Raw genomic sequence first — 22,668 nt, 5'->3', positions numbered from 1 at the left:
ACTAACCTAAGGACATAACACACATCCATGCCCGAGGCAGGATTCGAACCTGCGACCGTAGCGGTCGCGCGGTTCCAGACTGTAGCGCCTAGAACCGCTCGGCCACTTCGGCCAGCAAAAGCTTGAAACCAAGGCTTCTACAGTGCTCTTTTTGCACGAGCATCAATGTAGACTCTGCCTCGTGATGACTGGGTGTTGTGTGATGTTCTTAGGTTAGTTAGGTTTAAGTAGTTCTACGTTCTAGGGGACTGATGACCATAGATGTTAAGTCCCATAGTGCTCAAAGCCATTTGAACCATTTTGAACCATCAATGTGGAGCTCCGGATGACGCAAGGTTGGAAGTACAGAGGACTCTGAACCAGGCAAAGAAGAGGACACGAGAGGAAAACACGTCTATTTCCAAAATCTGTTCAGAGGACCTAGGTAGCCTGCATAATAGAGGGTACGACTTTGTGACAGCAATGCCAGAGCAGCGAACAACGAAGAAGACGATATACAAGCAAAGGGCAAAGTCGCAGGAAAGGAGAGGGATCCAAAAACAAGAGAAAAGCTTGAACTTAAAGCAGAGCTATTAACTATGAATGATGGCAGCAGTTTCCTGTCAAACAACGATAAATCAGGATACAGGATAATAGTTTTTTGTGGAAGAGCAGGAAGAGAGGCTCTAAGAAGTAAACGAGACTTTTTTGTGGATGGTACGTTCAAATGCTGTAGCAAACAGTTTTTACAGATATATAAAATTCATGCAAATTTTGGAAGTAATTAATATGAGACTAATATCTACGAAATTGCATTTGCATTATTACCAAATAAAAGGAAAGAGACATTCATCCGACTTTTCATAAATGTGCTGAGAAATATTCCAAAATGGAACCCTGCAAGTGTGACTGTAGATTTTGAGTCAGCAGCAATTTCTGCAATTATACATATGTTAACAACTTCCTCAGTGCATGGATGCTACTTCCACATGAGAAAGTCTCTCTGGAGGAAAGTACAGTGTCTTTGACTCACTCGGGAATATAAAGAAGTGAGATAACAAATTCGCATTTGTGTTGCGCTAGCGTTTGTACGGCCTGAAGATGTATGTAATGCCTGGCTGGAGATACATTCAGGCACCGGATGTTCCTAGGCTTTCTGACTTCTTCGACTGTTTTGTAGAGAGATGATTGGAAAATGAAGAAAACTCTATCAGCCTTTTCAGCTGCTACAAACTGCTCCATCGAACAACTAATTCCTTAGAGGTGTGGCATAACAAAATTAATAACATGCTTTCCAAACCAAATCCTAAAATTAGTGATGTAATTTCTTGCATGAAAACAGAAGCATAAAATTCAGCGTGCGCGTTAATGAGAACAGAGCTGAGTATCGAAGGTAAAAGAAATAAAACAGTGTACATGAAACGGGATGAAAGGCTGGAAAAAATATTGAAAACGTACGAGGAGGATGGTGAGATAAGGGCTTGCTTGAAGGCTATCTCCTACCTTCAAAAACTAGACTAAATAATGTATCAGAATATGTACATAAATTAAAAACGTATGAAATGTAAATAGCAATCTTTAAAAAAGAACCCTGAGAAGAAATGAACTATACTGCCTCGATTGCCGTCAATAATTGCGAAAGTATCGCCGGTACAGGATTCTATGCACGGAGTGACCTCTCGATTATGTTCCACGTCTGGCGATCTGGACGCCTGAATCATTCGCTCGAATTCCCCAGAATGTTCTTCAAGCCAGTCGCGAACAATTGTGGCCCGGCGACTTGCCGCACTGTCGCCCATAAAAATTCCATCGTTGTTGGGAAACTTCAAGTGGATGAATTGCTGCAAATTGTCTCCACGTAGCCGAACATAACCAGAGGACCCAGCAAATTCCGCATAAATACAGTACATTCCACCTAAACACAGCCCACAACATCAGCTTGAACAGTGCTTTGTTGACAACTTGGATCCATGGCATCGGTGGGTCTGTGCCACACACGAGCGCTACCATCAGCAGTTACCATCTGAAATCTGGACTTATCTGAACGGGCCAAGGTTTCCCAGTCGTCTAAGGTCCAATCGATATGGTTACGAGGCCAGGAGAGACGCTGCAGGTGATGTCGCGCTATAAGCAAAGGCACTCGCTTCGATTGTCTGCTGCCATAACCCATTAACGCCATATTTCCCTGCACTGTCCCACAATGATTTTTGCAGTTATTTCACAACCGTGTTGCTCGTCTGTTACCAACATATCTTCACATACGTCGCTTCTCTCGTCGTGAAGTGAAGGCAGTCGGCCATTGTCCATGTTGAGAGGAAAATTTGAGAAATTTGTGCTAAGTTACTATCGGATCAAACTGCTGAGGTAATCGGGCCCTAGGCTTACACACTACTTAATCTAACTTAAACTAAATTACGCTAAGGACAACACACACACGCCCAAGCCCTAGGGAAGACTCGAACCTCCGACGGGGATAGCCGCGCGAACCGTGGCAAGGCACCTGAGACCGCTCGGCTACCCCGCGCGTCTGTGGATTTCGGAATACTGAGTTACCTAAATGCTACCGAAACGGAAGGTCTCATGAGTCAAGCTCCTACTACTATTCTGCTTTCAGTGTCTGTTAATTCCCGTTGTGTGGCCACAATCACATCAGAAACCCTTTCACACGAATCACTTGTTTACAAATGACAGCTCCGTCAGTGCACCGCCCTTTTGTATTCTGGGTACGAGATACTACCGTCATCTGCATATGTGCTTATCACTATACCATGACATTTGCCACCTCAGTGTACATTAAAAACCCAGTCTTACTACCCAGTGAGGTGACGGTATGGTATGAGGTGATTAATGATACCTTACCAGCTGAGGAATAACTACGCAGGATGAACTTGTCAGCCGGCCAGAGTGGCCGAGCGGTTCTAGGCGCTACAGTCTGGAGCCACGCGACCGCTACGGTCGCAGGTTCGAATCCAGCCTCGGAAATGGATGTGTGTGATGTCCTTAGGTTAGTTAGGTTTAAGTAGTTCTAAGTTCTAGGGGACTGATGACCACAGCAGTTAAGTCCCATAGTACTCAGAGCCATTTGAACCATTTTTTTTTGTTTTGAACTTGTTGAAAACACCCTTATGCAACGAATACCAAGCCATCGACTCCCAGTCCGGCAGATCTGTACGAAAACCGCAATTCGAAACACGGGAATGGCCCAGATAAAATGTGGTTTTCATTGTTGGGACGAATCCTTCGTTAATTAAAACAGATCCTATCACCTGACCGGACTGATACTGGCACGAAACAATCATAAACAACAGCCTAACGTGGTTACTACGACTCGTCGGGTTTTAAACAGTAGAAATCTCAGTCACACCTGGAGTACGTGCAATTTTTAATCACAGAATATTCGAAGCTAAAACCAACTGCTAGATACAGAGCGTGGTTACTGAATTGTCTAGACACAATCCTTCTTCACTGGAGAAAACGGGAGGTATTTCATAAATGGATATAAGAACTGTGCCTTTAGTATAATCATTTTCACGGCAAGATGTTGATTCCCCAATATGATTCTGTTTTTTTTTTATTTTCCTTTTTCGCTTTTTTTAAGAGAAGTCAGTCTCCAAATTATTGTAACTGTGATAACGACTGTGAGAGAAAATAATTCATTTCTTTTGCTCCAGGAACGTTATATTTCCCTATAAATTACGTTTTGATTTAAAAAAAGATAATTTCACGGAGCCAAAGAAAAATAAAAACAATAAAAAAATAAAAGAGGATCCTAGTCGGAACAACAGAGTTCATAAGGTAACAAGGCGAAATAATAACAAGGTAGGCAAATTAATTTCTCGGACAACTTTTATTAAATAGATTTAAAATATTAAGCCTCGTTGTATGAAAACAGTTCCGAGTAATGCTGGTGCGAACTCGTTACGAGGAACCGCAGACAACCGACCGCGCAATGCTTGTTTACGAGGCGCCATGCGGAACTTTAATTGGAGCTTTCAAAATTCCAGTGTGCTTCTGGAAACCCAGCGGGAATTGCATAACCGCGAGTATGCAATAAAAATTCATAGCATAACTCATTATCAACCTTGATCACTGATTTTTCAGGCTATCTTATCGTTTGCGTGGTATGCACTAAAATCAATCCCCAAAGCAGAAATATTTTCAAACGAAGACCAAATCTGTTTTCCGACAAAGCTTCGGAAGAAACGATGTAGTTGCACGAAGAGAGCATTCACTAGGTGTTCTTGGGTCCATGGGTATATTTCCTTCAAATGTTTGTATGGGAAGTGTTGTGACTTGGCAAGACAGCCAAGTCACTATGAGAGGAAGCCGAAAGGCACGCGTTTAAGCTCACGCAAACTGGCGTGAGGTCTGGAACAGGACAATGTAATTAATATAGCCAATAAGGTACATAGCTTCTGGAATACTTAACTTTAATCCATAATTGGAGAACATCGCTCTTGTTGATACATTAATAACAATCTCAATATAAACTGGTAATGGCGCCTTGCTAGGTCGTAGCAAATGACGTAGCTGAAGGCTATGCTAACTATCGTCTCGGCAAATGAGAGCGTATTTGTCAGTGTAGCATCGCTAGCAAAGTCGGCTGTACAACTTGGGCGAGTGCTAGGAAGTCTCTCTAGACCTGCCGTGTGGCGGCGCTCGGTCTCCGACGTATACTAACGGACCGCGGCCGATTTAAAGGCTACGACCTAGCAAGTGTGGTGTCTGGCGGTGACACCACAGGAAGTACCATGCATGCAGTTTTTAGAAGAAAGTGATGACGTAAGAGGGTGAGAGAGCCATTACAAAACAAGCAGGATTAAAATTTTAATTCTTTATTAATCCAAGTCGTTTGAAAAATTCATTTGCCTACCTCGTTATTCCTTATTGGTTACCTTACGAACTCTCCTATTTCTAACAGATCCAGCATGAAAAAAAAAATAAAAAAAAACTGGGCAATCTAATTACGAATTTAAGACGCTCCCTTCTCCCCAGTCAAATACCGTGGTCGCCAGACCAGCGGTGCTTTCGTTGAACATCTCTTTGCTTGTGGATACATCACGTACAGTCGTAATTGTTTCTTTCCTGGATATCTAGGAAAATACCCGTTTGAAAATCCTACATATCATGAGGAAACACGTTCAGTTTTAACTTTTCTGTCGTTCCCGTCCAATTTCAGTCGGTTACTCGTCTTGAAATGTAGGTGGTTCTCTCAAATGCGACGGTGTGTCGAGGCGAAATATCGAAGTCTTTCATTGTACATAGCACGCATGCCACCTGCTAAATATAAACCGAATCGGCTTTCTGTGTCTGAAGGCTTCTCCTTATTAGTAAAGGCTTGCCGTCTGAGCTCTTAATATTTCTACATCTCCCTCTCCTTCCTTCAAAGACGCCTTTAATTTTCCTATGTGCTACAGCTACCTGTTCTACGGCCACGTAAGCTTCTATAGTCTTGTAATTCTCGTGTAGCGATTCCCGCTTTGCCAGTTTGCATTTCCGGAGCACCTCAATTTTTAGATATCAGTCCTCGTTTTCGCCTGCTTCATTTGATGCATTTTTCATATTTTCTATTTTCTTCAGTTACATTCTGTGTATCGTACCTGATCGAAGGCTTATCTCTTTGCCTATTTGAACTTCTCCTGACTTCGTCTCTGGAGGTTACCCGTTCGTCTTCCACTTGCTCCTACCCACTCAGTAAATAATGCTTCATTTGAAAACAACCTCACGTCCTTTCTACTGATCCAAGACGCATCTCCTTAATTATCTATTTTTTGTTGGTTTCTTCAGTTTTAATCTACAGATCACAACCAATAAATTATCGTCCGCACACACCCCTGCAACTGCTTTGCAGTGTAAAATCTGATTTAGAAATCTCATAAGTACCACGAAATTTTATTTCTCCAATCGAGTCCAGACATCGGGGCCTTCTTCAGCTTCATGGAGTGCAGCATAGCCCAAAATACAGCTATAGGATTAGGAAATCAGTAGTCCACTTTTCATAGGTGCACAATAATGCGTCGAACTTGGACGATGAGGACCATCTTGTGGTTTAACGTCCCGTTGGAAACGAGATCATCAGAGAAGTAACATCCTGAGTAATTCATTGGTGATAAGAGTCCGAATTAGAGGTTGTTTTGGGAGGTTTCCGATATGCATCTCTTCGAATGCTGATATGGGTTGAATTTCATCCAAATAAAGCGAAAAATGTAGCTTTGAAAATCAGTTTTTTCTCCTTTGTTTTCAAGTAAGTCATCTGACTCGTTTGATCCAGCCCACCACGAATTCCTCTCCCGTGCCATCCTCCTCTTTTCCGGGTAACACTTTACCCTACGTCCACGATTTTTTGCTGAACGTATTCCAAACACCTTTTCCACACTTCATTTCCCTCTAGTTCTGTGAATGTTATTCCCTGCTGCCCTAACACACCTGCGTCTCTTCTTCTTGTCAGGGTGTTTTATGTGGTCTTTTCTTCGCCGATTCTGCTGAGAGCCTCCTCATATATTATCTTACCAGTCCATCTGATTTCAGCATTATTCTGAAGCACCCCATCTGCACCGGCTCAATACTCTTCTGTTCCGGTTTTCCCAGTGTCATACAATATAGTATACTGTGTACTCAAAACTTACGTCCTCACGTATTTCTTCCTGAAGTTAAGGCGGGTGTTTAATACCAGTAGACATCCATGCTCCGACTCGGAGAATGTTATCCCTTTGTTATTTATGGCATCTTTGTCTCATAGCCACGTCCCGTCTGCAGTCCCCTTCCGTAGATCCGAGTTGGGGACCAATCCGGTATCATCACGAAACTCATTCACATACAGGCTACATCTCCTGTTGATACACGTTATGTGCCTTCAAGGGGACATAGAAAGCACATTTTATCCCTAATCTGCCAATTATATATCACTCTTTAAATAGATACATTTTGAAAAGAATTATAAGTGTTAAAACAATGAAATTTTTACTGAATATGCATAACATGTATGCCAGCATTTATAAGTAAAATCAACAGAATATCTATTATAGATTTGAAGAAAAAAATTATTCTTTCACTAACAAAATCTTACTTTTTCAATACATTAATTATTATAAAACAATTTCTGTTGGGTCGATGGTTCTCAATTTACTTGTAATATCGTATTACCATTCCGAGTACAAATTGACCAGATTTCATATCTGTAATCCGGTAAAGATATCAAGGTAATATAGTCTGTATGGTAGATGAACCAACCAAGAAAATAAATAACGTCACATAGACATAAACAGTATACATAAAAACATTCAGTACACTATAGAAGTAGAAATACGGAAGCAAATACATTTCTTGGATATAGGAAAAAACAGAAACATCAATGAGGACATATTTGACTTCTTCATAAAGCCAGCAACAACAGACCCAATTATACAGACCACATCCAACTATTTACAAAATTAAAAATTAGAGGCTCTATAACACATGTTACATAATGTATCATTCAGTACAGAAAACTATGAATGATTCAGACAATACAATACATAAGCAAAAACAATAGCTATAATATTCATGCAGTTCATTCAACCACAAAATCGAAACACACCTAAAGAAAAATGAAAAAACTTGAGAAGACAAACACTACAATACCCGACAAAAATCACGCACTAAATTACACACAGAAACTCAAAACGGTAACACTCATGACCTAACTAACATCAAGAAACGGTGCAATTTAATATGCAAACACAATTCCACACACAGAATAGCAAATATACTGCAAGTCTCCACTGGACTTGCAGTACGATTTCAAAGGCTGGCACACGGCTATGAGTTTACACCCTGATAACAATCACTATACCTAGTAACCCTTCCACTTGAGTACCTGACTCACGTGTCTGCTAAGCTGATTTTGTCCTTTGACTGTTTGTGATTTGTTGTTAGCCTGCATTATAGGTTATTAAATTCATCAGAATCTAAATGAACTTAAAACTGGAATAATATAATATTAATGAAATGGTGGCACTGTCATTATTGAAGTTAGTTGTTAATGGGTGATCTTTCATAAAAGTTATGGCACAAGCTCACTGATTAAAAAATAAGACAAACGGTACATGCTACGCGTGACGACACATAAAACATGAACTCTTGGTAACACAAATACATGCAACAAATATTTAACACTCCATTCGGTGACGACTGGTTTGCAAAGACTAAGGCTTGTCTGAACTATTTACTCTGGCTCAAAACATGGATAACGCAATCTGAAATTATCTACCCTGAATATACTTGGATTTATTCTACACAGAAGTTATACTACATTGGCGCAGCTCAGAACAAGTGGCGAGACTGTGATTCTATTTGCTCTAACAAGACGGAGCAGCAATACATTACCCATTTCTCGATGCCTAGCGCTGTCTCTGTTCATGGTCGTGTTTCAAGGATCCGCAGAGCAGCACTGTACAGCACCAGTAATTCCTTATCACGGGCACAATATATGCGAAGTCGTGGCTGGCGATCTGTTACACGTATCAGAATTATTTTCTGATGGAACCCAGAACCCTCGGCATATTCCAGCGTATGGCACTCCCGTTCGCCAGTCATACCAAGGAGCAGTTTGACTCACTGTGGTAGTGCGCACAAGGAGATGATATGTCATGGCGGCAGACCTGTCAAGAATAAGAGTGCCCTCCACACAGCGAGTTGTCTTAGATGACTGAGACCCAAATTGTTCGTACAGATAAGTCCTCAAAATAGGCCCCCCAGTCAAGACCAGTGCTAGTGTAAAGTCACGCTCGAGTTTCCCAAGTGCAATCAACTCATAACAAGAGACAAGGCCAGAATCCTCTCCAGAATGGAGTTTGAATCAGAAGATCCTGTCCAGACCAGAGTGTGAAACAGAAGACACAGTTTTTTCTCTCCTTACTTTCCATGAAACCTCGGGAAACTTCACTAAAGCACTCACTCAACTGCCCCAACAACGGCTTAGTGCCAATCACAAGAATTCCAAAGCTCCAAGTCTCCCCTGTAACTCGTTTGATCAACCCATCGGCCAATCCTAATCAAAGTTTACAATAGTGTTCTCTTTCCTGGACTCGCAGATTCCCTCACAGGGGAGAAGACGTTGTGTTCCTGACTTTTTTCCCAAGGCCGCTTTAGGCAGAGTGTTTTGAGTTTCCATTTAGCTCTGAAGTGAGCAACGCGTTTATAATGGACAACACTACCTGGACGGTGTGTCCGACCAGGGGCCTCGCTTAAAATAAGAGCTTTTGTGTCGCAACATAGACCATTTCACAGCTGTCATAAACGTTGCATTCCTGCCAAAATTGTTTTGAAGGCAAGAGGCTTCGTAAGAAGCTATGAAGGCAGAGGGGCAACACCAACTGACAGCTCCTCCGATACTGCCCGATACATGGTGAACATGGGAACTCCCGAATTTTTATGGATGGCCTCTCTGTTCACAAACGGCGTTTACGACGCTATGGAAATGCGTTGGTAGAGCGACCTAGATTTCTCTCGCACCCCTGCCCCCGCTATGGTTAGAGGCACCTAACAGATAGGCAGCTTTTCCGCCACTTCGGCCGAACGCATCGTCCGACACCGATGGCAGAAATTCTTGGGACCACCATTTTGTCGCCAGTAACTGCATCAAGATGTTCCTTTTCCCTAGTAGCTGCATGTGGCTTCCAGGCCCAAAACTTCCAATATAAGATTTACTGTTAAACGGTCAAACTGCCTGCTTGTTCTCAACTCCAGAAAGTACTATTCAAAGGAGAGCCCCAGTAAAGATCCCACATGCATTAACACTTGCTTCCATCAACGCCTGCTCATGCTGATAACTTCCTGTCGTATCACAAAAAGGACGTTTGGATGTAAAACCAACATTGAAGACTAGCCTTCAATATGGAAGATAGTGAGAGAGTAACTCATCCTCCCGCAATCCTAAAGAAACAAGGATTACTGATTGCTCACATAACAAGAAACTTACTCCTGTCATATTTACAACTGACAATAGACAATGCACCGAGCCGAGGTGGCGCAGTGGTCAGCACACTGTACTCGCATTCGGAAGGACGACGGTTCAATCCCACGTCCGGCCATCCTGATATAGGTTTTCCGTGATTTCTCTAAATCGTTCCAGGCAAATGCCGGGATGGTTCCGTTGAAAGAGCACGGCCGACTTCCTTCCCCATCCTTCCCTACTCCTATGAGACCGATAACCTCGCTGCTTGGTCTCTTCTCCCAAACAACCAACCAACCAATAAACAATGAAGTCAGACATCAAGGACCAGATAAGTAACAGTTAGAATGTCAAGAATTTGTACCTGGGAATGGCAGGCAGAATTTTCAAATCCAGTTATAAAGAAGAAATAAGAAGCCGGAAGTTTGAAAATAGCCATTGCACCCTTGCGAAGCACGTAATAAAACGTGGACATGAACCATCCAACACGGAACTGGACGTGAATATTATTAGAGTGAACAGTTTCAAGAAAAAAGTCCTGATATCACAGGAAACCTTTCATGTACAAAGAGCCCCTGGAATGACTAAAAAAATGAATATAAGCAATAACTCCCTGACCACTTTATCACTAAAACAATAACAGACAAAAACGTAAAACATAGCCAGACTAAACAACCTCTCTCTCTAGAAAGAATAATACACTTACCCATAGTAACACATGCACTAAATAAATATCAAACCACAAATACACCAACAACACAAGTGAAGGAAGATAAACACGTAACACTAGTTGACAACAGTGAAAACTGTAAACAAACAACTTCAATACGCTGAAAAATGGAAGCGAAATTTTGAAGTAAATGTGGTTGAAAGTATGTTGAAATTCTGCCATATTCAGTATACAGACCAAGTAAAATAATGTCCAGGACGACACACAGGGATTAACAATATCAGAAATCTTAAGTAATACAAAATAACAATCTGAACTCGCGAAAATTGTGGAGCAAAAGTTGTTTCTAAGCTGAAGAACAGGACAAAACGTAACACAGTAACATATTGGTATCTATTATACAACACATTTGTTACAGACGTAAAACAAACTTGTATTACAGGCCACAGCGGGTACTTCGCAAACAAATGAAATGCATATGGCTAAAAACAAAGTATTTAACATTTAGTTGCAAACACAGAATAGGTCCCGATGACAAATAAGCTTTTTCGTAATAAGTGTGTGATTTACTGATTAGACATCGAAAGAGAGTAAGGTGGACTTTGATCGGAAACAGAGGATAGTTTTATATTAGGTTTAGCCAGATAAATAGATATCAGGTTACTTATTACCCTGTTTGTGTCAGTCACAAGCCTTCCTTAAATCATAGAAGTTAATAACATGGCAGCTGCATATTATACTGTTCAACAAAGGAGAAAAATGAAATTTTATGTAGAAAATGATTGGTGTTATAAGTTAACAAACGATATACGTAAGTCAGCGGTGTTCAATGACAACGTTTCAGAGTCTAGGAGAGAGAGTTATCGACTCATTACAGAAGAACATAATTATGAATATTTTTGTACGACAAAGTATTTTTGTACAATATGTTAAGTAATACAAATAAAATATGTAGTGGATGTTAAAAATACATGTATATTTTTCAGGGGACAATGACATATTTATACTGTTTTGGTTCACAAACTGGTGGCTTTAGTGAAAGAGACTGATTGAAGAATAACATAATTACGAAAATTTTTGTACAACTATTTTTGTACAATATATTAAGTAATACAAATAAAATAAAATCTGTAGTGGATGTTAAAAATACATGTTTATCATTCAGGTTGGCTCTGAGCACTATGGGACTTAACATCTGAAGTCATCAGTCCCATAGACCCTAGAACTACTTAAACCAACTAACCTAAGGACATCACACACATCCATGCCCAAGGCAGGATTCGAACCTGCAACCGTAGCAGTCACGCGGTTCCGAACTACAGCGCCTAGAACCACATGGCCACCGCGGCCGGCTATCTTTCAGGTGACAACGACACATTTACACTGTTTTGGTTCACGATTTGCCCGCTTTAGTGAAAGCTGTAATAGGCAACACTAAGTCGAATAAAACCATGTGGGTATAAGGTATCATTCGACAGCTGATCTGATTACTCTCTGGCTTATTCGGTCCAGATTAGACAGGTGCAGAAGACTCATAGTGAACCATACAGACATACAGTTTCTGCGCGATAACTCTAAGTTAATACGTTACTGTGTCTGAATAGTTTACACTCTTCTACGATTTTATGGGACATGTGATCGTGTAGTGGAGAACTTATACCACCAAAGGTCTATGCATAAATTGTTTCCGTCTGAGGAGGAACTGAAAGCAATGATGGATCTGGCATTTCGGGAATGTTGTTGATGTAAGGATGTTACATATTGGAATTTCACAGATAAAGCAAACGGAAAGTGGCACTCCCACCTTTCGGACTGTATGTAAACGAGGAAAACTCTCTGTATGTAAGTCTAACATGGTCGCACTATGTAGGTCTAACATGGTCGTACAATGTTTAGTAGGTAACATATTTTGAATGGGAATTAGGACGTGTTCGACGTTCTGGGACTGTGAGGGAAGATGTCTCAGTACCCTAAGATGGAAAACACTAGAATATCTTCTCTTTCGGGTATCTGTAAAGATGTCCCGAATTTTAGCAATACAGAAACAATAAACTGTGATGTAGTTCTTTGGTACTCTGTATACTATGGTCATAGCGAACGACGTCATTTACTTCCTTCTACTTCATTAAAGTGTAGTGACCGGATCCACAAAACGATTGCGGTAGTTAATTCATTACTTTGCGTCAAAACTCTGCCCCAAAGTATTGTTTGTAAGTTGAAATATAGTTCCTATTTCTTTCAGCGGTGGCCATCCTACAAAGATGACAGAAGACTTTTCTGAAAGATTGTATCTGTGTTCCAGAAAGAACTACATTGTTTTTTAAATGAACTGCAAGTAAAATGGTTCATTGTCATCGACGCTACTTATTACTGTTATCACCTGTTACTACTGGCACGTCACCGTGCCTGTCTCTGCGACGCATATAGCCTTACCTCCAATTCAGCCGCCGACTGACGCTGTTGGAAAACATGAGCGGGAAAGGCTTGCAAAGGCAGACTATCACAACTATAGCTGTAATGAAAAGGACTGGGCGACCAATGTCTCGTTTTCCGGATCTGTTGAGCTGGCAAGAAACGCCAGAAAAACAATTTTCTTCAAATCTGCGATTTTTCTTGATGTGCAATCATGTCTGTCCCCAATATATCACATTACTTTGTCCCCATCCCAATATCACACCTATCGCTCCCCTCCCATCCCCGTATGTATCACTCTCTCTTTCTGTGTGTGTGTGTGTGTGTGTGTGTGTGTGTGTCGCTCTATCTTTCCACTCTCTCTTTCTGTGTGTGTGTGTGTGTGTGTGTGTGTGTGTGTGTGTGTCGCTCTATCTTTCACGCTGTGACACTCACCTCATAGTTACACACACACACACACACACACACACACACACACACACACACACACTCGCACACATACAAGAGAAATGTAAATCAATATGCTGGTCGTCTGTCACACTAGTATCAGTTGCTATACAGTGCAGTGTGGTTTTTGATTGCCTTTAGTATTTACTGTTTGTTGATCGTCAAGTGTTCTGCGCTATGCAGTCAGCTGACATTCGTTTAAAATTTTGTTGTACGCATTAATAAGCTATTTACAAAGCGAGTGCCCAAATAATACGTGAATGGAAGCCTCTTATTGCATCAACGATCCGGCGCCGTTTTTGCCGCATGAAAGTGCTGCAAACTTCTGGATAACTGAGGCAAAACTTTCTAATTACGGTTATAAATCTTCTTCAAAGGCCGACTGGTGTAATTGGAAAAAAAACTTAAATATGATTACAAGTTTAGATTTAAGCAGCTAACAGCTTAAAGCGTTCGTAAACTGAGTTTAAAATATCTTAAATTTCTCATTTGTCGGAATAACAAAGCAGATATCTTTCCACAACAATATTAAAATATTTTTTTAGCTCTTCATAGTGGCGACCATTCTAAGGCCCCCATAAATATCGCAATTAAATTTTCATTCTGGTATTTATCATGCAATGAGTGTTGAAACGACCAATGAGCGCTAGAAATTGAGTATGTTCCAGTAAGCTGAAGGTAAAGCGTATTAAAGGGAGGAAAGATTACAATACAACCGTTAAACAGCAATGTTTATTTTCACACGATCTGATTTCATCCTTCTTAGGTCATCATCAGCTGACTAGGGACTATCGTAATCATTCGCGACATGACGTTTGTCAGAAGTATCAGATCATACAGAAGCTATGTTAGATAATTACGAAGTTGACATTGATTCAAATAAAACGATGATAAAACAATTCTAATCTAAGAAATCGACCAGCCCAATTCACTCTTCGTTATCGGTTAGCTGCTTCCTGTCTGTAGCTGTTCTGTGGCCGCTAAAACAGGCCACTCTCAAACTCTCGAACTGAATAGATATATCGAAGGGCGGTTTCCGCCAAGTTATAGGAGACAATATGGTGAATTTCCTGACCTTGCAATAATTTTTATTTTTTCTTAGTGGAAATACTTTTTTCTGGGGCGTTTGAAAGAAGCTTCTAAGAGAACGTCAGCGGTATAAAACGCATGGGGCTTGATCAAAGATCATATAATATCAAATTAACAGAGCTGCGAACTTCTGTCTCGCCGTCAGGACATGTTCCACAAACGTCTGCCTAGTATACCAAATGCAAGCAAACGCGTATCTGCGACTTGGTTCGTCTGTTTACCTCTGTGCTTGAAGCCCATCGGTGTTTTGTTGTTGTAGCAATTAAGATAACTTACTCGTAAAGCTACTGAGACATTCACAATGTTACACCATTCGAAACTGTTAATATCATTAGGGCGAAAGTCACCGCACTATTTGAGGAGCTGCACAAATTTTTGTTGAAGAGTATACAGATGGTATTAATCATTCACGATGTTTCCTTGGGAACGCCATAAAAAATTCTAGAAACTGGAGGCGTATGGAATAACATACGCAAAAAAGGAGCAACCGATAAAATTAATATTTTAGCAGCAGTAACAAATGTTCAAATGTGTGTAAATTCCTAAGGGACTAATTTTCTGAGGTCATCGGTCCCTACACTTACGCACTACTTAAACTAGTTTATGCTAAGAACAACACAAACACCCATGCCCGAGGGAGGACTTGAACCTCCGGCGGGAGGGGCCACGCAATCCGTGACATGGCGCCTCAAACCAAGCGGCCACTCCACGCTGCAGCAGCAGTAACACACAATGCCAATTGACACTAAGAGGTGTCGTGGAAGTACGAGAAGAATGGACCAAACTATTATTCTGCAAACACTACATTCCATCGCATTTCATCCTCTTCAGATTTCGCTGCAACTACAGCTTTATGACAGTGACTTTCAAAACTGGTTACATTTCTCCGAATGTTCATTCTAAAAGTGCAAATTGAGGCGGCATATCTGTCAGAATTTTGTTTTAGGTAGAAGCACCGTTTACCAACAATCTTAGCAATGTGAACTAATCATCTGAAAATCCACACTGATTCAAAGAAGTGGATAATAGCAACCGTCTCTATCTATCAATGATTGAGGTGTGTTTTCAAGGCCAGTATCAGTGGTCCCTGTTTTATTGATGGAAATATAAATACACTCAAATGTGTATGATATGCTGCAGCCGCAGTTGCTGGAAGACATTTCACAAGACGTAAAGCAAGCATCTTGGTACCAGCACGTTGGCTGTGTCACTGTAGCGACAGACTCTTTTGGAGAACGTTTTGAGAGTTCATGAACGATCATTCAGGAAACGCAAACACAAATAGGTCTGCACACTCACCAAACATAACATTTCTGTACTTTTATCTGTGGGAAAAATTAAAACAAGAGGTCTACTCAGAAACACTGACACTCCCGACGACATGAAATGCCTTATAACACAGGGCTGAACTGCCTTTAACTTAAGATGGGATTAATGTGCAGCTGTGTTTCTGCAGAATCACTTTATAGAGTGTGGCAATGCTCGAGGTCAACATTTTAAGCATTTCATATGACAGCCGTGATAATCAACACACGAACTGCACCTGAGTTACGCGTTCTCTTACATTTCGTATAACAGGGCAGGCGTTTGCGGTATTTCTTCTCCATCCGGCAAGACAGTAGTTTTCGTATCTATTACGATATTGTTGAATGTAATGTCGTTGGGGTTGTCTTAGAAGCTTTCTTCAAATGACATAGAAGTAAGTAAATAGTTCGATTGGGAAAAATGGCCTGTGTCATAATTCAACGAGTATAAACCATAAAAATTACTTCAGGAAATTCGCCGTCTCGACGAATTTATTCATTCTATATGTATTTGAGACGGCTTGTCTTAGCTGCCTCGCCATGAATATATAGTCCAGTCAAATGGCACTTTGCAGTGGAAAGTTCTGGTGTAATTGATTTTAGTGGTTTATTTTATGTTTTCTGCGTGCTGAATACGAACCTGGGGTGGTGCAACAAAAGTTTTCCCAGAAAATATGAGAAATCATCAAAAAACTACTAAAAATAACGATTTTGGTGGTTTGCAGCTCATAACTTGCAAAGAAAGCTATTTATGCAAAACCGGTTCAGCAGTAAAATAAAGAGGATGAAATTACCTACAACTTAGGTCTGAAACATATTTTTGTGAATCGCAAGTTTCCCGGCAAAACGGAGTTGAAATGTGGGGGAAATCAGTAACTTTCGGTTTTTGAAAAACAGAGAAAATGCCGTTAAGATATATTTTTATATCATTTAGGCAACCACTATTCTAAATAAGAATAAAAGAGGATAATTTATGAGGAAATTTTATATATTTAAGTATTAGAAGAGCTCTCTTCAACATGGGTTCCATAATTTCTCCAGGGCAGTCTTCCAGTTCTACTCCTAAAACAAATTATCAGTGATTTTATTCCGAATACTTAACAGTTTACTGAATAGGTATGAAAGCGTTAACTATTAAGAAACATATTTTGAACACACAAATAAATAGTCAGGGAAGAAATAAATGTGAGATTTATACTGAAGAGCCAAAGAAATTGGTACACCTGCCTAACATCCTGTAGGGCCACCCAAGCACGCAGAAGTGCCACGACATGACGTGGCGTGGACTCGACTAATGTCTGAAGTACTGCTGGAGAGAACTGACACCATGAATCCTACAGGGCAGTCCATAAATCCGTACGAGTACGAAGGGGTAGAGATCTCTTCTGAACAGCACGTTGCAACAGAGCTTCCACCAACTTGAACAGTCCCCTGCTGACATGCAGTGCCCACGGATTCATGAGGTTGTCTTCATACCCGTACACGTCCATCCGCTCGATACACTTTGAAACGAGACTAGTCCGGCCAGGCAACATTTTTCCAGTCATCAACAGTCCAATGTCGGTGTTGACGGGCCCAGGCGAGGCGTAAAGCTTTGTGTCGCCCACTCACGCGAGTGAGCCTTCGGCTCAAAAGCCGATATCGATGATGTTGTGTTCAATGGCTCGCACGCTGACACTTTTTGATGGCTCAGCATTGAAATCTCCAGCAAATAACGGGAGTGTGTCACTTCTGTCACGTTGAACGATTCTCTTCCGTCGTCGTTGGTCGTGTCTTTGCAGGATCTTCTGCCGGGCGCAGCGATGCCGGAGATTGGTGTTTTACCCGATTCCTAACATTGACGGTACACTTGTGAAACGATCGTATGGGAAAATCCCCACTTCATCGCTACCTCTGAGACGCCGTATCTCATGGCTCGTGCACCGACTATAACACCACGTTCAAACTCACTTAAATCTTGATAACCTGCCACTTTAGCAACAGTAACCCGTCTAACAAGTGCGCCAGACACTCGTTGTCTTCTATATGCGTTGCCTACCGCAGCGCCGCATTGTGTCTGTTTATATATCTCTGTATTTGAATATACATGCGTATACCGGTTTCTTTGGCGCTCTAGTGTCATTTTTTATGCATAATTACTTTCAGGTAATCGGGGGAACTCCGGGTCATCCTCTGCTTCTGCTTCAATTTCTCCAAAGAGCATGGTATTGTAGTTGTTCTCGCAGTTCATTCACATATTCGAATAGCTGAGGCATGCTCTCTTGCATCCACAGCTGGCCTAACGGGTCGTCATGCATTTGTAAGAAATAAACTTTAACACTGCTTCTGGTGCTCCTGGCTGCAGACTTGGTACTGGCTACAGACCACTCTCGGTTTTCTTCCAACCCCACTGCACGGGATCTTTTTCATTACCAAGTCACAGCTCTACTTAAATGTATACTCTCAATGAATGTTACTGTGCCGCAGTCTCGGTAGAAGGAAGGGTAGCCAAATGGGCAATTGTTCTGTATGCAGATCTAAGATACCATTTATACCTCAGCTTGTGTAAGGACGTACTTTACTTGTCAGTCAGTTTATACAACGCAGTGAGGAGCTTAAGACCAGTACTTCTAACAGCGTCGGCATGTGACGTAGGATCTTTAAAATTTTCAGAGGTCTAGGTTAGAGCAGGATTTTTCTTGAGGGTTTGGAGAAACCTCATCGTTCCTACTTTGAACGTGGCTGAAATTATGTAATATCCTGCCACGGCATGCAAAAACAATATGTTGTCACTGATGTACTGTTCTGATTGGCAGTAAGGAGAAAACAAGAGTTGCGAAACCGTCCCTATTGTTCAAATGGCTCTGAGCACTATGGAACTTAATATCTGAGGTCATCAGTCCCCTAGAATTTAGAACTACTTAAACCTAACTAACCTAAGGACATCACACACATCCAAACCCGAGGCTGGATTCGAACCTGTAACCGCAGCGGTCGCACAGTTCCAGACTGAAGCCCCTAGAACCGCTCGGCCACGACTGCCGGCCTGTCCCTTTGTCAGGATCAGAAAATATACATTTGAATGTACACCTCGACAACGACCCACAAAAACACAGATTTGTACTGTTGTGCGAGATCCAGTACAATAAGAGTATCCGCATCCTTATGTGCGGGCTTTGTGTGAATGCCAAGCTGCTGCAAGGTTGCCCTTCATCTTTGAATGAGAAGATTTTTGTTCTTCATATTGCCTAGGAATAATTTTTCTTGAGGCACTGGCGATATCATTGTTTCGTCGAACATCACATCTACTGACACCTGTTCGCGTGATCTTCTAGCACGGTCAGTATATTTAGTACCTACTTGAGGGTAGCCATCGAAAAAGACTACAGCACTGTCCTTGCACCTCGACTTAATAAACGAAATATAAAATTCATAAATTGATGAAAATTATTGACTCCTAGTCCATATGACTCTGTGCAGCAAGTATCCTCCATCTATGACGTTCCAACATTTCTACGGAATACAAACTGATCTTGCCCGAGATCAGCTTCTACCAGTTTTTCCACTCGTCTGCAAAGAATTCGTGTTAGCATTTTACAACCGTGACTTATTAAATTGATAGTTCGGTAATTTTCACACCTGTCAACACCTGGTTTCTTTGGCATTGGAATTATTACATTCTTCTTGAAGTCTGGGGATACTTCGCCTGTCTCATACATTTTGCTCATGAGGTGGAAGAGTTTTGTCATGGATGACTCTACCAAGGCTTACAGCAGTTCTAACGGAACGTTGTCTACACCCGGGACCTTGTTTCGACTTAGGTTTTCAAGTGCTCTGTGAAATTCTTCACTCAGTATCATGTCTCCCATTTCATCCTCCTCTGCGTCCTTATCCACTTCCACAATATTTCACTCAAGTACATATCTCTTGTATAGACCCTCTATATACTCCTTCCACCTTTCTGCTTTCACTTCTGTGCTTAAGACTGGTTTCCCATCTGAGCTCTTGATATTGATACAAGTGTTTCTCTTATTTCCAAAGGTCTCTTCAATTTTCCTGTATACAGTGTCTATCTTACCTCTAATGATATATGCTTCTGCGTACTTACATTTGTCCTCTAGCCGTCCCTGCGCTTAGCGATTTTGCACTTCTATCCAGCTCATTTTTGAGACGTGTTTATTCCTTTTTGCCGGCTTCATTTACTGAATTTTCATATTTTCTCCTTTCATGAATTAAATCCAATATCTCTTCTGTTACCCAAGGATTCCTGCTAGCCCTCGTCTTTTTACTTACTTGATCCTCTGCCGCCTTCAATATTTCATCTCTCAAAACTGCCCATTCCTTTTCTACTGTATTTCTTTCCCCTGTTCTTGTCTATTGTTTCCTACTGCTCCCTCTGAAACTCTCTACAAATTCTTGTTCATTCAATTATCCAGGTCCCATCTCCTTAAATTCCTACCTTTTTGCAGTTTCCTCAGTTTTAATCTACAGTCCATAATCAATAAATTGTGGTCATAGCCCGCACCTTTCCTGGAAATGTCTTACAGTTTAAAACCTGGTTCCGAAATCTCTGCCTTACCATTATACTAAACGTTCTGGAACCTTCCATTGTCTCCATGCCTCTTTCACGTATACAACGTTCTTTCATGATTGTTAAATCTGGTTTTAGCTGTGATTAAGTTATGCTCTGCGCAAAATTCTACCAGGCGGCGTCCTCTTTCTTCGTTACCCCAGTCCATTTTCACCTACTACTTTTGCTCCCCTTACTTCTCCTACTGTCGAATTCGAGTCCCCCATGGCTATTCAATTTTCGTCTTCCTTAACTATCTGAATAATTTCTTTTATCGCATCATAAATGTCTTCAGTCTCTTCATCATCTGCGGAGCTAGTTGGCACTTATACGTGTACTACTCTTGTAGACGTGAGCTTCCCGTCTATTTTGGCTACAGTAATGCGGCCACTATGCTGTTCGTAGCAGCTTTTTCTCGTTCCTATTTTTCAATTCATTATTAAACCTACTCCTGCGTTACCCAAATTTCATTTTGTATTTATAATCCTGTATTCACCCGACCAGAAATCTCTTTCCTCCTGCCACCGAATTTCACTAATTCCCATCATATCTACCTTTAACCAATCCATTTCCACTTTTAAATTTTCTAACCTACCTGCCCGATTAAGGAATGTGGCATTCCGCGCCTCGATCCGTAGAGCGCCAGTATTTTTTTTTTTTCTCCTGATAACGACGACCTCCTGAGTAGTCCCCGCCCAGAGGTCTGAATGGTTTGCTGTACCAGCACAGCAAGGTCGTTTTGGTTAATGTTACAAGGCCAGATCAATGAATCATCCAGACTGTTCCGCTGAACTACAGAAAAGTCTGGTGCCTCACCTCAGGAACCGAACGTTTGTCTGGTCTCTCAACGGATACCCCACCATTGTTGTTGCGGCTATCTGTATAGCTGAGGCACGCAAGCCTCCCAACCAACGGCAAGGTCCATGGTTCAGTGAGGTAGGACAAAAAATGTTACAGACGTAAACTGTAGGTTATTTCCTCCTCTTTCTTTTACTACTAGACCACTTTTTGTGTAAATAGCTTGCTTTGCAAATTATAAGCTGATAACCAATTAAATCTTATTTTTTGTGTTTTTTGAAGATTTCTCATTTTTGCGGGGGAAATTTTTGTTGGACAACTTCAAATTAGTGTTCAGCAGCGCAAGAAACGTAAAATAAATCACTAAAAACAATTACACTAAAATTTTCCATTTCGTTCTCTTTTTCTGCACCATTTGACTTTACTAATAGTGAAAACGGACACATTTGCACCGTATGACTCATGTCCAAAAATCTGCAGTCCCCAGGATCACAGATACGCGTGAACCTCTAATTGAGACGCTCCATCCTGTTCTGTACGATGTCCCGAGTCGATATTGTGTTCGATACTGGAGTTTTGGAATCGAACATGGAAACCTGTGATATGGAAGCAACGGCGCTTATCAGTAGACCACGTGCTAAAGACCATGAACCTCAAGTTCAGTAATACAATCTTCGATATACACATCTGTCGTCGATAGATCACAGTGTGCCAGCAACTGTCCCTCGAATGAATTAGTTAGCTGTGGACGTAAATAAGCCTTTGTACACCTGAATGAGCATGAGATCTGGTCTCGATATAACCAACCAAAGATTCCTAATGGTGAGGCGTACTAGCTTCGTAATCTAGCGCATTGCATTAATAAATACAGCTGAAGGAAATTTGTTATTTTCTTATATTTCGCCAGCATTGACGGATAATGGTACTGCCGGACTACCTATCCTTTGAACAAGGGTCAGTCACAATGTTTTAATTGTCACATTAGAAAAAGCTGTGTAATTATCTTAATACTTCAATTCTACAATGCGACCAAGTTGTCCCAAGAATAGATCGATTGGCGGAGACTTTGGTTGTAAAATAAAATCATTTTGGCAGTATTGAACGGTTCTATCTTACAAATTACGTTGTCATCATCCTGGTAATGCTTGCCGTGGAAAGATTTCTTCATCCAAGAAAAGAGGAAGATGTCAGTGGCTGAGATGTAAGGAGAAGAGGGGGAGGGGTAAGATGAAACGTAAAAAGCTCAAAGAAAAAGCTTTGGTGACCGAGGCCTGTGCCTGTACCTAAGGCGTTGTCATGGAGCAAACCTAGCTTCGGCATTTCTTCTGAAAGACGCCACTGGCGTTTTGGCAATACTTTTATAAATGAGCATTAAATATGCACCGAATATTCCCTTTCGATATGTAAATCACGACTCAACTCTATGATAATTATGTAAGCACAAGGAAATGGAAGGTCAGGATGACCCTGACATGTGAAGTATAGCTGT

The sequence above is a fragment of the Schistocerca piceifrons genome, chromosome 4 (genome assembly GCF_021461385.2).
Source record: "Schistocerca piceifrons isolate TAMUIC-IGC-003096 chromosome 4, iqSchPice1.1, whole genome shotgun sequence".
Lineage (NCBI taxonomy): Eukaryota > Metazoa > Arthropoda > Insecta > Orthoptera > Acrididae > Schistocerca > Schistocerca piceifrons.
The sequence above is the reverse complement of the archived record's forward strand: the minus strand, read 5'-3'. Positions refer to the sequence as shown.